This window comes from Triticum dicoccoides, chromosome 1A, assembly GCF_002162155.2.
Source record: "Triticum dicoccoides isolate Atlit2015 ecotype Zavitan chromosome 1A, WEW_v2.0, whole genome shotgun sequence".
NCBI lineage: Eukaryota > Viridiplantae > Streptophyta > Magnoliopsida > Poales > Poaceae > Triticum > Triticum dicoccoides.
Genome location: NC_041380.1, coordinates 220,656,495 through 220,666,360, shown reverse-complemented (window position 1 = coordinate 220,666,360; position 9,866 = coordinate 220,656,495). Strand labels below are relative to the sequence as shown.

The window sequence follows — 9,866 nt, the reverse complement described above, 5'->3', positions numbered from 1 at the left end:
CACTCGAGTAATTAATTGAATACATGATGATTCATTTTCATTGAACATTGCACAGTGCAAGGCATGGATAATTGATAGGATAGAAGAATACCGTAAGAGCATGGAGGAGGAAACCAGGGACTTCTACGCAGCCGGTGCAACGTCGGCTGACTTTACAGTGCACACATTACGCGAGCACGAGGCCAAAATGATCCAGAAAGCTGCCAAGCATAGAATAGAGTTGGTGGCATACATGAAGGGCAAGGGTTACTACGAGCATGTTGAAAAATTGAATTGTAGCTTGGAAGAAATGTCTTCTATGATAGCAGGTGATTGTTATTTTAATAATTTTACACATAAATGATAATTTATAATTTTTTAAAAATTTAAGAAATTATAAACTTTGCCGGCACTGATTTAATATGTTGTCAATTTTAAACTTACACAATTAGGTTTGCGTTTTAGCATGGGGAATTGTTTCGATGCAGTGGGCGACAGAACACTGGAAAACAATATGTCTATAGATGAAGGTATGGAATATAGAATGTAAATATAAAATTTAATGGCATTTTATTTTACAGCAAAATATTATTATGATATATAATTTATGTTGATCCTAATGAGTGAAGGCGGTCATCATGATGACATTGTTTTTGCAGCTAAAGTTGACTTCAAAACAAAAAATAATAATTATTTGTTTAAATTTCATATAAATACTTTTGTCTTAAGGCTTATATCGAATTTTTGTTTAAAAGACGTCCAAGATGCTCGCATTTAGCAAACAATAAATATAACATCACAATCGGGACTTGTAGGACAATTTAGTATGACAGGGAAACGTTCATCGACAGGAGTAAACGGTAGATACCTTCTGCTTCGACCTGGATCAACATCGGGTAATTTTGATTTGAATTAATAACTAAAAAACGTATTTGTAAGTAATAGTAATTTTGAATTAAAATCTGAGCATAATTTCTACAAGTTTTGCAGGTTTTGCTTTGTCGGACCTTAACAATTCAAGTTACCGCAATGAGCATGATTTGTTAGTTCAAGAAAGAGAGGAAGCAATTTTTTTTTGAAGAAAGCAGACTTTCCTTCGACAAACATGACCATTTGGACCAAGATATTGTTTACGTACCTGACAATGCTAGTGAGTTGCCTTTTCTCTTTTTAACATGATAATTATGATTAACAAATAAAAATTGGACATTTCATTGGAAATTACATATTTGAATTTACCTAAATTAAATGTTTAATGCCGCGTCTTATTATACAAAACTTACATAATATATAACTATGACTATTTGAAATTCTGGACGAGGAAAAATTAATCCTTTGTGCTAAACTAACGTTAATAGATTTTGAATAAGATTTACATATAACTATTTCTTTAATTTTTTTTCACTAACTATCTGTAATGCGAATGATCTACTTGTTATCTTAACATGCGTAACTGTGCCAGTAATATTTTAATATATATAGGGAAGAGGGCACGTGTTGTATCTTCCGGTTCAGATGAAGACAGTGACGAATTTGAGCTTGAGCTACTGAAGAAACATATAATTAATGAAAAATGTGGTACATCACCGTTTGACATTGGTGCAAAATATCCAACATTTGGAACAAGATCTTCGGAGTTAGCTTATCAGAATCTAATAGATTGTTCACGTACAATCAAGTCAAGGTTCGTTGTAAACTTATTATACCTATACAAGTTATTTAAAATAGAATTTTATGTTGAAGGATAATGTTAAAAAAAACAGGATATGGGTGGAACTTGCAAGACCTACTGAAATTAAGTTGGATGGGAACACAATATTTGAGTTACTAAAGCCGGGCAGGAGGATGAATTATGTCGGTTTTGATAAGTTTTGCCACATTAGCCGGGAGTATGTGTCGAGATGGTGTTTAAGCGGCGATAACAGCCGTTGGAGACACTTTCTGCATCCTATGTTGTCGGTGAGTGTAGCTAATTATTATATTAAAATATTAGAACATGTTTTAATTTAACTTTTAATGGAATGCTAAGTTGTTGATATTTAATATGTAGGGCTCTATTCTACACACAACGAATCCATGGTTTAAGAAGCCGATAAACGACCTTTTCGTGGGTGAACACATTGGCTACGACGTGGAGTCATGCAAAATGGTGCGTTTATTAGATAATTTTTTTTATTTATAGCAATATATGAGAAAAAAAATTGACGAGAATTGAAATGAATTGTTTACAGTTGTTCGCTCCATACCAAGAAAATGACAAGAGCTGGGTCTTATATATATTCGACCGTATCGAAAAGAAGCTACATGTGCTAGATCCGGTAAGGTCTTGCCTAGGAGAGACATATGTGGAGGAACATCATGTTGGTAGATGTTCAATACTTATAAAAGGATTGGCAATGTGCTTTGAGACGTCTTTTGAAGGCATTGACATAGGAACCAATGGGTGGGAGTATATCTTCCATACAAATCTGAATGCAAAGGCATCAAGGTTGGTTAAGGTACGATGGTTATGTTTGTTTGGTATGATTTTCAACTAACATTTTTGAAAATAATGCAGCGGTGATAGTGGTTACTATGTGGTTCACTACATGAAATTTTTTGATGGATCAGAGGTCCGCGAGAAGATTAATGCGGTATGATACATTAAAATGTTTTTAATTACATCTCTATTTTGTAAATTCATTACACTGGGTCATATATATGATTTTCTCCTTCTATTCATAACTTTGCAGATGGATCTGCATGTATTAAAGAGGAACCTGCTACAGCTAGCATGCAGGATGGAATCAAACATGGTGGTGGCACCCGAATGTATCATCGGTTTTTAATCAATGTTCAAGATCTTGATTTGTAATAAATAAAATCAGGGGGCAGAAAAGCACGTTGTAACAATTAACCCTTATTGCTTAAAATGGTCAGAAGGTAGACAACCAATTTGTAATAATTAAAATTCAATTATCATGTTCGGTCCGCAAAGGACATGGCTAGATAAAAGAAAACAAAATTTAGGTGTGTTAACGGTGCGGATGCATTGGGAAAGAAATGCATGTACTGGTTTGACGCATTGTTTGTTCCTGGGTAGCAGCCTTTTGTCGTGGGGTAGCCGGCTCTGTAGATCTGTCTGAAGTTAAAATGATCCAGGGTCGGCATACACGGGTGCGTTGCCCCTTCGAGTGCGACGCGACCCGACTGCTGGAGCGTAACTAGCATACGTGTTGGTTGCACGGCGCACGGATCCTTGTCGTTTGTTGTGTGGACATTTTGCGTGACAAACAGTAGACCTGTGCGTGCAGACATTTGCAGCGTATGCTATAAACAGTAGAAAGGGATAAAAGAATTAGCAGAAACAGTGTCACATAACGCGTGCTGGGATGCTAGGATGTACTACTGGCGTGCTCTAGCCTCTGCACTGCTAGCCGCTCTTAATTGCTGAACTGTCCGGCTGTTCGGACGAGACGTTTTGCAAGCCAGAGAAATTGGTACCCCAAATTCATTGCGGGTGTACTACATTACCACTCCGATGGAGAAACTGAGATCCGGTTGACTTAAAGACCGGAGCGGGTGGGAGCTAGTGAATCTTATCTCTTCAGCAAGAACTAGAGCGGCGGAAGCGAGTTCTACGCATCCGGTGGCCTCGCATCATCTTCCAAGGTAAGTTTCTGAAAACTTTCACCGTCGGTACAGGTCATTTGTTTCTTCTATTCCGACCGCTGGTTTAATTTGTTTTCTGTCCTTGTGTAATCTATTAGGAATCAAATGAACTTGGTTAGAGGCCGCCATGGAAATGGCAGACCACAAGGTGTAGATTTCGAATCAAGTTCATGTCTTAATCGTTTTGGTGGTAGCCGCGAGTTGAAAGCGGAGGCGTTCGGTGAGCATCTGGAATCTGTAAGCTTAGATGGATGCATAGTGAGGAGCAATTACACGCCTGATGCGATAGGATTAGCGATGCAGAACTGGGGCGAAGAACAGAAAGCATTAGTTCGTGCGATGGGCCTTGGTGGGTTACTGCATCTTCGGAAAACAGGGAATTTTTTTATCTCTTTCACACGATCTCTGCTTGATAGGATCGACCCCAATGACAGTACGATGAGGCTGCCAGGCGGTGCGAAGTCGATCTTGGGCGAGATGGAGATTTGCTCTTATATGGATATAAGGAGAGGAGGTTTGACACTGCAGAGGAACAACAACAGTCCAAGTGATGATCACTACATGAGTGCTAGGTATCTTCTGGGAATGGCTCTGATTCCACAAGAGATCACTATGAACGATGTAGTTAGTATACTACAAGAACACGTGGACTCGCCGATGACTTGAGAGCAGAGGATTAAGACGGAGGTGGGAACGGCCATGCTTGCTGTTTCCGTTGTATTTGGACCACGAGATGGTCGCAACCACGTGACAAATGATGTATACCGGCTTGTCGAAGAACCATCCAAACTTAGTGTTTGGAACTATAGTAGATATGCTCTAGAGGAGTAATGCGAGGTGCCCTGTGCCTGGCAGAGTCCAAACGAAAAGGAGAGCAAAACGTTTGGCTATATGGATGCCCAACTATTTTGCAGGTATGAAGAACTTGTTATATCTACTTAATTCAGCATTGCAATTTACAACATGTGAATCCATTTGTTGATAACAGAAGAAAAAAATCTAACTGTGCATTAATACATTTGAAAAACAGATACACTACTTCAACTCGGTTGATACCGGTTATCTCACCATCGATACAACAAAGCAAGCCGCGGTTAAGCTGTATTCAACTTCTGTAGTGAGAACTTTCATCGAAGCAGATACCTTCGAAGAGGATGGCCAGGTCAAGTATGGAGGCTTGAAGGTTAGGAATGTAGTTATGTTATTAAGCAATTGTATATGATATATATTTAATCATGGTATATATATTTATATATATATATAACTGTCTATGGATGCAGGGCAATGTTGCTTGTTCTGGAAAAGCTATAGCTGCCGGTTGTATACACTATGAGGTAATCAGAAAAACTGAAACACTCACCATGTTTATCTTTTGTATGGTTAGTAAACTTAATTAGATTGAATGGTTAATTTTTTTGCAGACACTATTATACCTAAAAGGAAAGTTGAGAATGTCTATATGTTAAAGGCAGATTCAGTATGTCATGAGTTCAACGAGCTCATGTCCAAGGATCATTCAAATGATGTTGGCATGATAAAGAGACGGATAGAAGAGCATGATATGGCACAGACTCTATCGAGGCTTCATGAATGGAAAGATAATGACGCCAAAATTGAATCAGCCTTAAAAGGTAGCTTATCGATCATTATCGTTCTTAGTAATATGAAATTAGCTCCTACTGCTATGTACATAAGCTATGAATAAAATGATGATTTAGGTAAATGTGGATGGAGCCCAGATATGCCACCACGCATATTAGAAGGTATTATTTATAGTTATGCTGAGTTATTATGTATTAGTGTAATCATTAATATATATGAATTGTTAATCATGTGAGCATGTTTCTTTTTAAGGTGTGGTTGTTAGTACAGAAGACTGTAATGATATTGAAAATTGGGAAAGGAAGAAAGTTGCAACAGGTTAGTCACCTTCAAAATTGTCCAATTATGGCATTGGTGAAATTACCTAAGATGGAAACCTAGTATATGTGGGAACTGTAGTTTGTACAAGCTAGGTGAGTGATTTACCCTGGATGTACTTTCCAGGATCTGCAAGTACAGATGAGGACCATGATATCAAAACAGTAGCAGAGGCACTTGCTGGGATGAAAGCAGGTCTGTAATTAACTCCCAGTACGTGACGTACATTTGTTTCTGGATGGCACATGCCAATTAATAGATATCCTCACTAATGTGCAGGTTTGTTTGGTGCTGGGTTAAGTGGGGCATGTGGCTCTAGGCAAGGTACATGCACACGTACAGCTGCAGTCAATTCAACAAAGCAGACATTGATGGTACAACAAGCTAGTTCACTTACTGGAGAAATAAACAAGGGCAGTAAGTTTGTGTTCTTGTTTACTGTTGAAGATAAAGCATCATGTTCCATATGATGTGCCTAAAAAAATTGCAATTACGAAATCTAGTTGCATTGATTGGAGATGAAATTAAAACTAATGAAGGTACACTTGAAGGAGATGGCGGAAAACAAAAACCAGGTTAGTTGGGTTGCTAATTTTATATTTGTAATAGGTCTGCTGCTGATAAAAAGTATATTTGAGATTATTTGCTCCATAATAAAAACATAATATGCAAATCATTTAGATTTTTTCATTTTGTTCCGTAAGAATGTAAATTGCAGATATGTACGATATATATAGTTGATGATGCGGATGTGTAACGGGATTCTAACATTTTCACAAAATTCTATAGTGTTGAAATTCTATGTCAGGAGATTGGCGAAAAACAGAGATATTTTTTTGGATCGTGAAAGAACCAATGAAAGCTGTACCGTTTTGTCTGAAAGTGTTAAGACAGACGAAATGAACCCGATACTAGCACATGACGCATTCAAGAAAAATTCTTTGGGTGGGTTAATAATAGTACAGACCTTTATATATAGGATGGAACTTTTCTGTTCGATTCTAATTGTGACAACATTTTACGTTGTACGTTTTTTTTCTTAATTGTACTGCAGGAGGTAATAATTTAAGTGAAGAGAGCATTACAGCTGTTGCAGATGCAGATATTGGGAAGAAGAGGTCAATCTCTCAAATAAATCGACTGATTGAAGGTTAGAGTAATTTGTTTTCTGTATGTATATGTAGGTAGTATATATTGTTTTGTAATAATATAATATAGTTTGATTCCTAGTTTGTAAACGGCAACGTATCGCCGCGAAGATGGATGTTCCAATCATATCAAATGGACTTAGCAATGGTGGGTTAGGAGGACCTGGCGCCTACTTTTTAAGCAGTAGGAAAGTACTGAAGGATTCTATAGAGCAGCTGGAGAATACAAAGGGAATGGAACTAAGGAGGTGAATATAATCTAAATCCTATAACAATTAGTTCATTTTTCTTCCCTAATATAAATTTGACTGATTAAGTTCATTCAATTAGGATCTGGATTGAGCATCCTATACCTGTTGTGCTGCAAATTACTGGAACTGAGATATATGCAATGATTAAACCTGGAGGAGAAGTTGGTGCAAGACAATTTGATATTTTCCGTAGGCTTGTGTATTGTCAGGATAAGAAGTTATATGCTCCTAGGTCAATTTTGAGGCTGAGGAAGGTTCTTCATCTAAGCTGGGCGGTTAGTTCATTGTAGGAAAATAAGTATATAAGAAAACAATTTGCGCGTAGTTAAGATTTCTAATTTGGTAGTGGTAATATGTTTCCAGGAGAGAGTGCTTAATGGTGCAGCCGTATAGATTAATGATGAAATAAAAGCAAGTTTGGTTGGTTTGAACGGAAAATTTGATTTGAGGACTTGCAATATGGTAAGGGGCTTAGCAAGTAGATCACATAATGTATATTGTTTACCAATTAAATCATCTTATGAAGTTAATTGCTGTGTGCAGATAATGGTTCCAGACAGATCTGTAGAGGGGTATTACGTTCTGTTGTCTTCAATATGTTTACTCATGTGGTCTATGTGTTTGATCCAGCAAGCTCATGGTAGCTTGAGACAACATTGGAGAAGAAGCACTGGGCAAAATATATGTTGTTGCTTAATGGGATGTCGTCCTTGATATCTGAGTTATACCCCGGCTATCATGTTGATGCTTCTAAATGGAAAATGAAATGCCATAAAGTGTTGGCGGACCGGGTGAAGAGGTGAACATACTGAGCTTTGATTTTTCATTTAGATATAATTATTTATGTTTTTCAATATTTGGTAGTCTCTAAAGTTCTGCTGCAATGTGCTGGTAGGGGTGATACTGCATTCTATGTTTTACTCATCATATTGAGCTTCAATGGGCAAGAGATAAAGCACATTCTTAACACGGTTAGTAGTTATTATTCTAGAAAATTGCACATGTAATGTGGAAAATCATTAATCAATTTGTAATGCTGACATAAGTAAGTTGTTTCTTAATGCAGAATTCTCTGGCATTATTCAAGCTTAATGTGCCACATTCAAGTTTCCCAAGGGAAATCATACCATGTTAAATTCTGAGTTACCTAAGTTATTTAACTGGTAGAGCGGCAACAAGTCGTGGTATTGTAATGAATGTCATACTACTTATTATTTAAGACATATATGGATTGTTTTAAATTAGTTAAGCTCTATGAAGAATGTGGGATATATTTCGTAAGCTTAAATTCGACAAGTACTATGGCTATGTCTCTGAATGTTTGTTTGGTTTTATTTGTCTATATTGTCGTTGTATTGTTTATCAGCATGTTTCGTTTTTTGAAGCATGGTTGAGTTTTTATTTATATTTGATTCACTGTATGCTACGTACGTTAGGGTGTATGTATATAGTAATTTTGATATTTGTAGCAACTATTTTAGGATCATTTTTTTTTAAATAATAAAATTTGTTTTCTATATATACTTAGAAAATTTAATTAAGAATGCTGTACTGCTTGAAGGAAAATATAATATTGAAATGGGTGGTGTTTTAGTAGTAAGATACATTCCTGGTACACATGTGGTGCTTTGTTTGCGGTGTATAGATTTATTAACAATTAAAGTATTAACAAAATTACTATGTTATTATGATGTAGGGGTGGAATATGCTTAAGTGGCAGAATCAAAATCAATTATAGTATCATAATGTGTGTAGTCCATATTTGTTTTTGTACTAAAGTAAAACAATTAAATATGTTATTGCAGATGAGTAAGCTGTCAGGTGTAGTTGAAAAAGATATCTATAGAATGTGTGTACTTGTAAAAAAAAGTGTATGAGCAGCAGTATGGTGGATTAGTAGCATTCAGAAATTGTGTATTTAATTTTGTTATACGAGTGCAATACTTGGTCATGTTTTATACAATAAAATGTTAGGGAATTTCAGGACTTATTTGAATTACTAATATGATTTGAATATAAGGTGGCGTAGCACCCGAATGATCGTATGCATTTTCTGTTCAATCCCCTTAAATTCAATAATAATTTAATAATTGAAAAAATTAAGAAAAACATGTATATATTTTTTAATCTAATATGACTAGGTATCGTACTCATATAAATATTTTGGAAAATGAAAAAATCACGTAAACTTCAGGGTTAGGAAAACCTGGATATATTATTGAACGAAAATTAAGGTATGAAATATGATGACATATTAGCATGAATAGTACTTGAATCTAGCCTTTTGGGGGAACATCATTTACCCCTAATACAATAAATTTCCGTAGTAATGTTTGGTTCATTTAAAAATTACGTGAATTTTTGAAAAAAAAATGAATTACTAAATTATTTGTGAATAGGGGTGGGGTAGCAACCGAGAGCTCCAATGCATTTTCTGTTAATTTACTATAAAAATTATTAAGTATATATGAATAATTTAGGAATGTGGATGTGTGTGTGCATAAGTCTTCCTACATATGTCAATAATAATAAAGTTGTGTCATTTTGTTACGTTCCATAAAGAGACCTACATTACTGAACATGCCATAAAATGCATAAATATATTAACTAATACATCTGTTTTATAGATTTTGGATGAACGGACATGAAGTAAACAAAGCTTAATAATAATACAATTTTGTGGAAATGGAATGTATGTAGTTTTTACACTGTATAACATGAAAATAGTTACAAAGTTGACGATATGTATAAATTAAAGATTGTAAAGCTGTGTAGTAGTAAAACTGTTGGGATATAATTATTCAAAATAAATTACATAATAGCTTACCTTATGTGAAAAGTAAATATTGAAAAAAGTTGATGTTGCATTGTAATTTATTCTTTTTTGAAATTAATTATAAGAAAATGGATGAAAAGG

At 35.5% G+C, this 9,866-nt stretch overlaps 1 long non-coding RNA gene across 1 annotated transcript; it reads left to right on the top strand.

Annotated features, from left to right (window-relative positions):
• The first annotated feature begins 3,364 nt into the window (after positions 1–3,364).
• LOC119267069 lies at positions 3,365–8,251 on the top strand. Its single transcript, XR_005132259.1, has 17 exons — positions 3,365–3,630; positions 3,729–4,544; positions 4,661–4,813; positions 4,911–4,964; positions 5,052–5,261; positions 5,349–5,393; positions 5,485–5,550; positions 5,677–5,745; positions 5,830–6,125; positions 6,340–6,495; positions 6,605–6,700; positions 6,781–6,946; positions 7,029–7,224; positions 7,313–7,411; positions 7,493–7,748; positions 7,845–7,920; positions 8,016–8,251. It is a non-coding gene; the product is annotated as an uncharacterized LOC119267069 (long non-coding RNA).
• Positions 8,252–9,866: the final 1,615 nt, after the last annotated feature.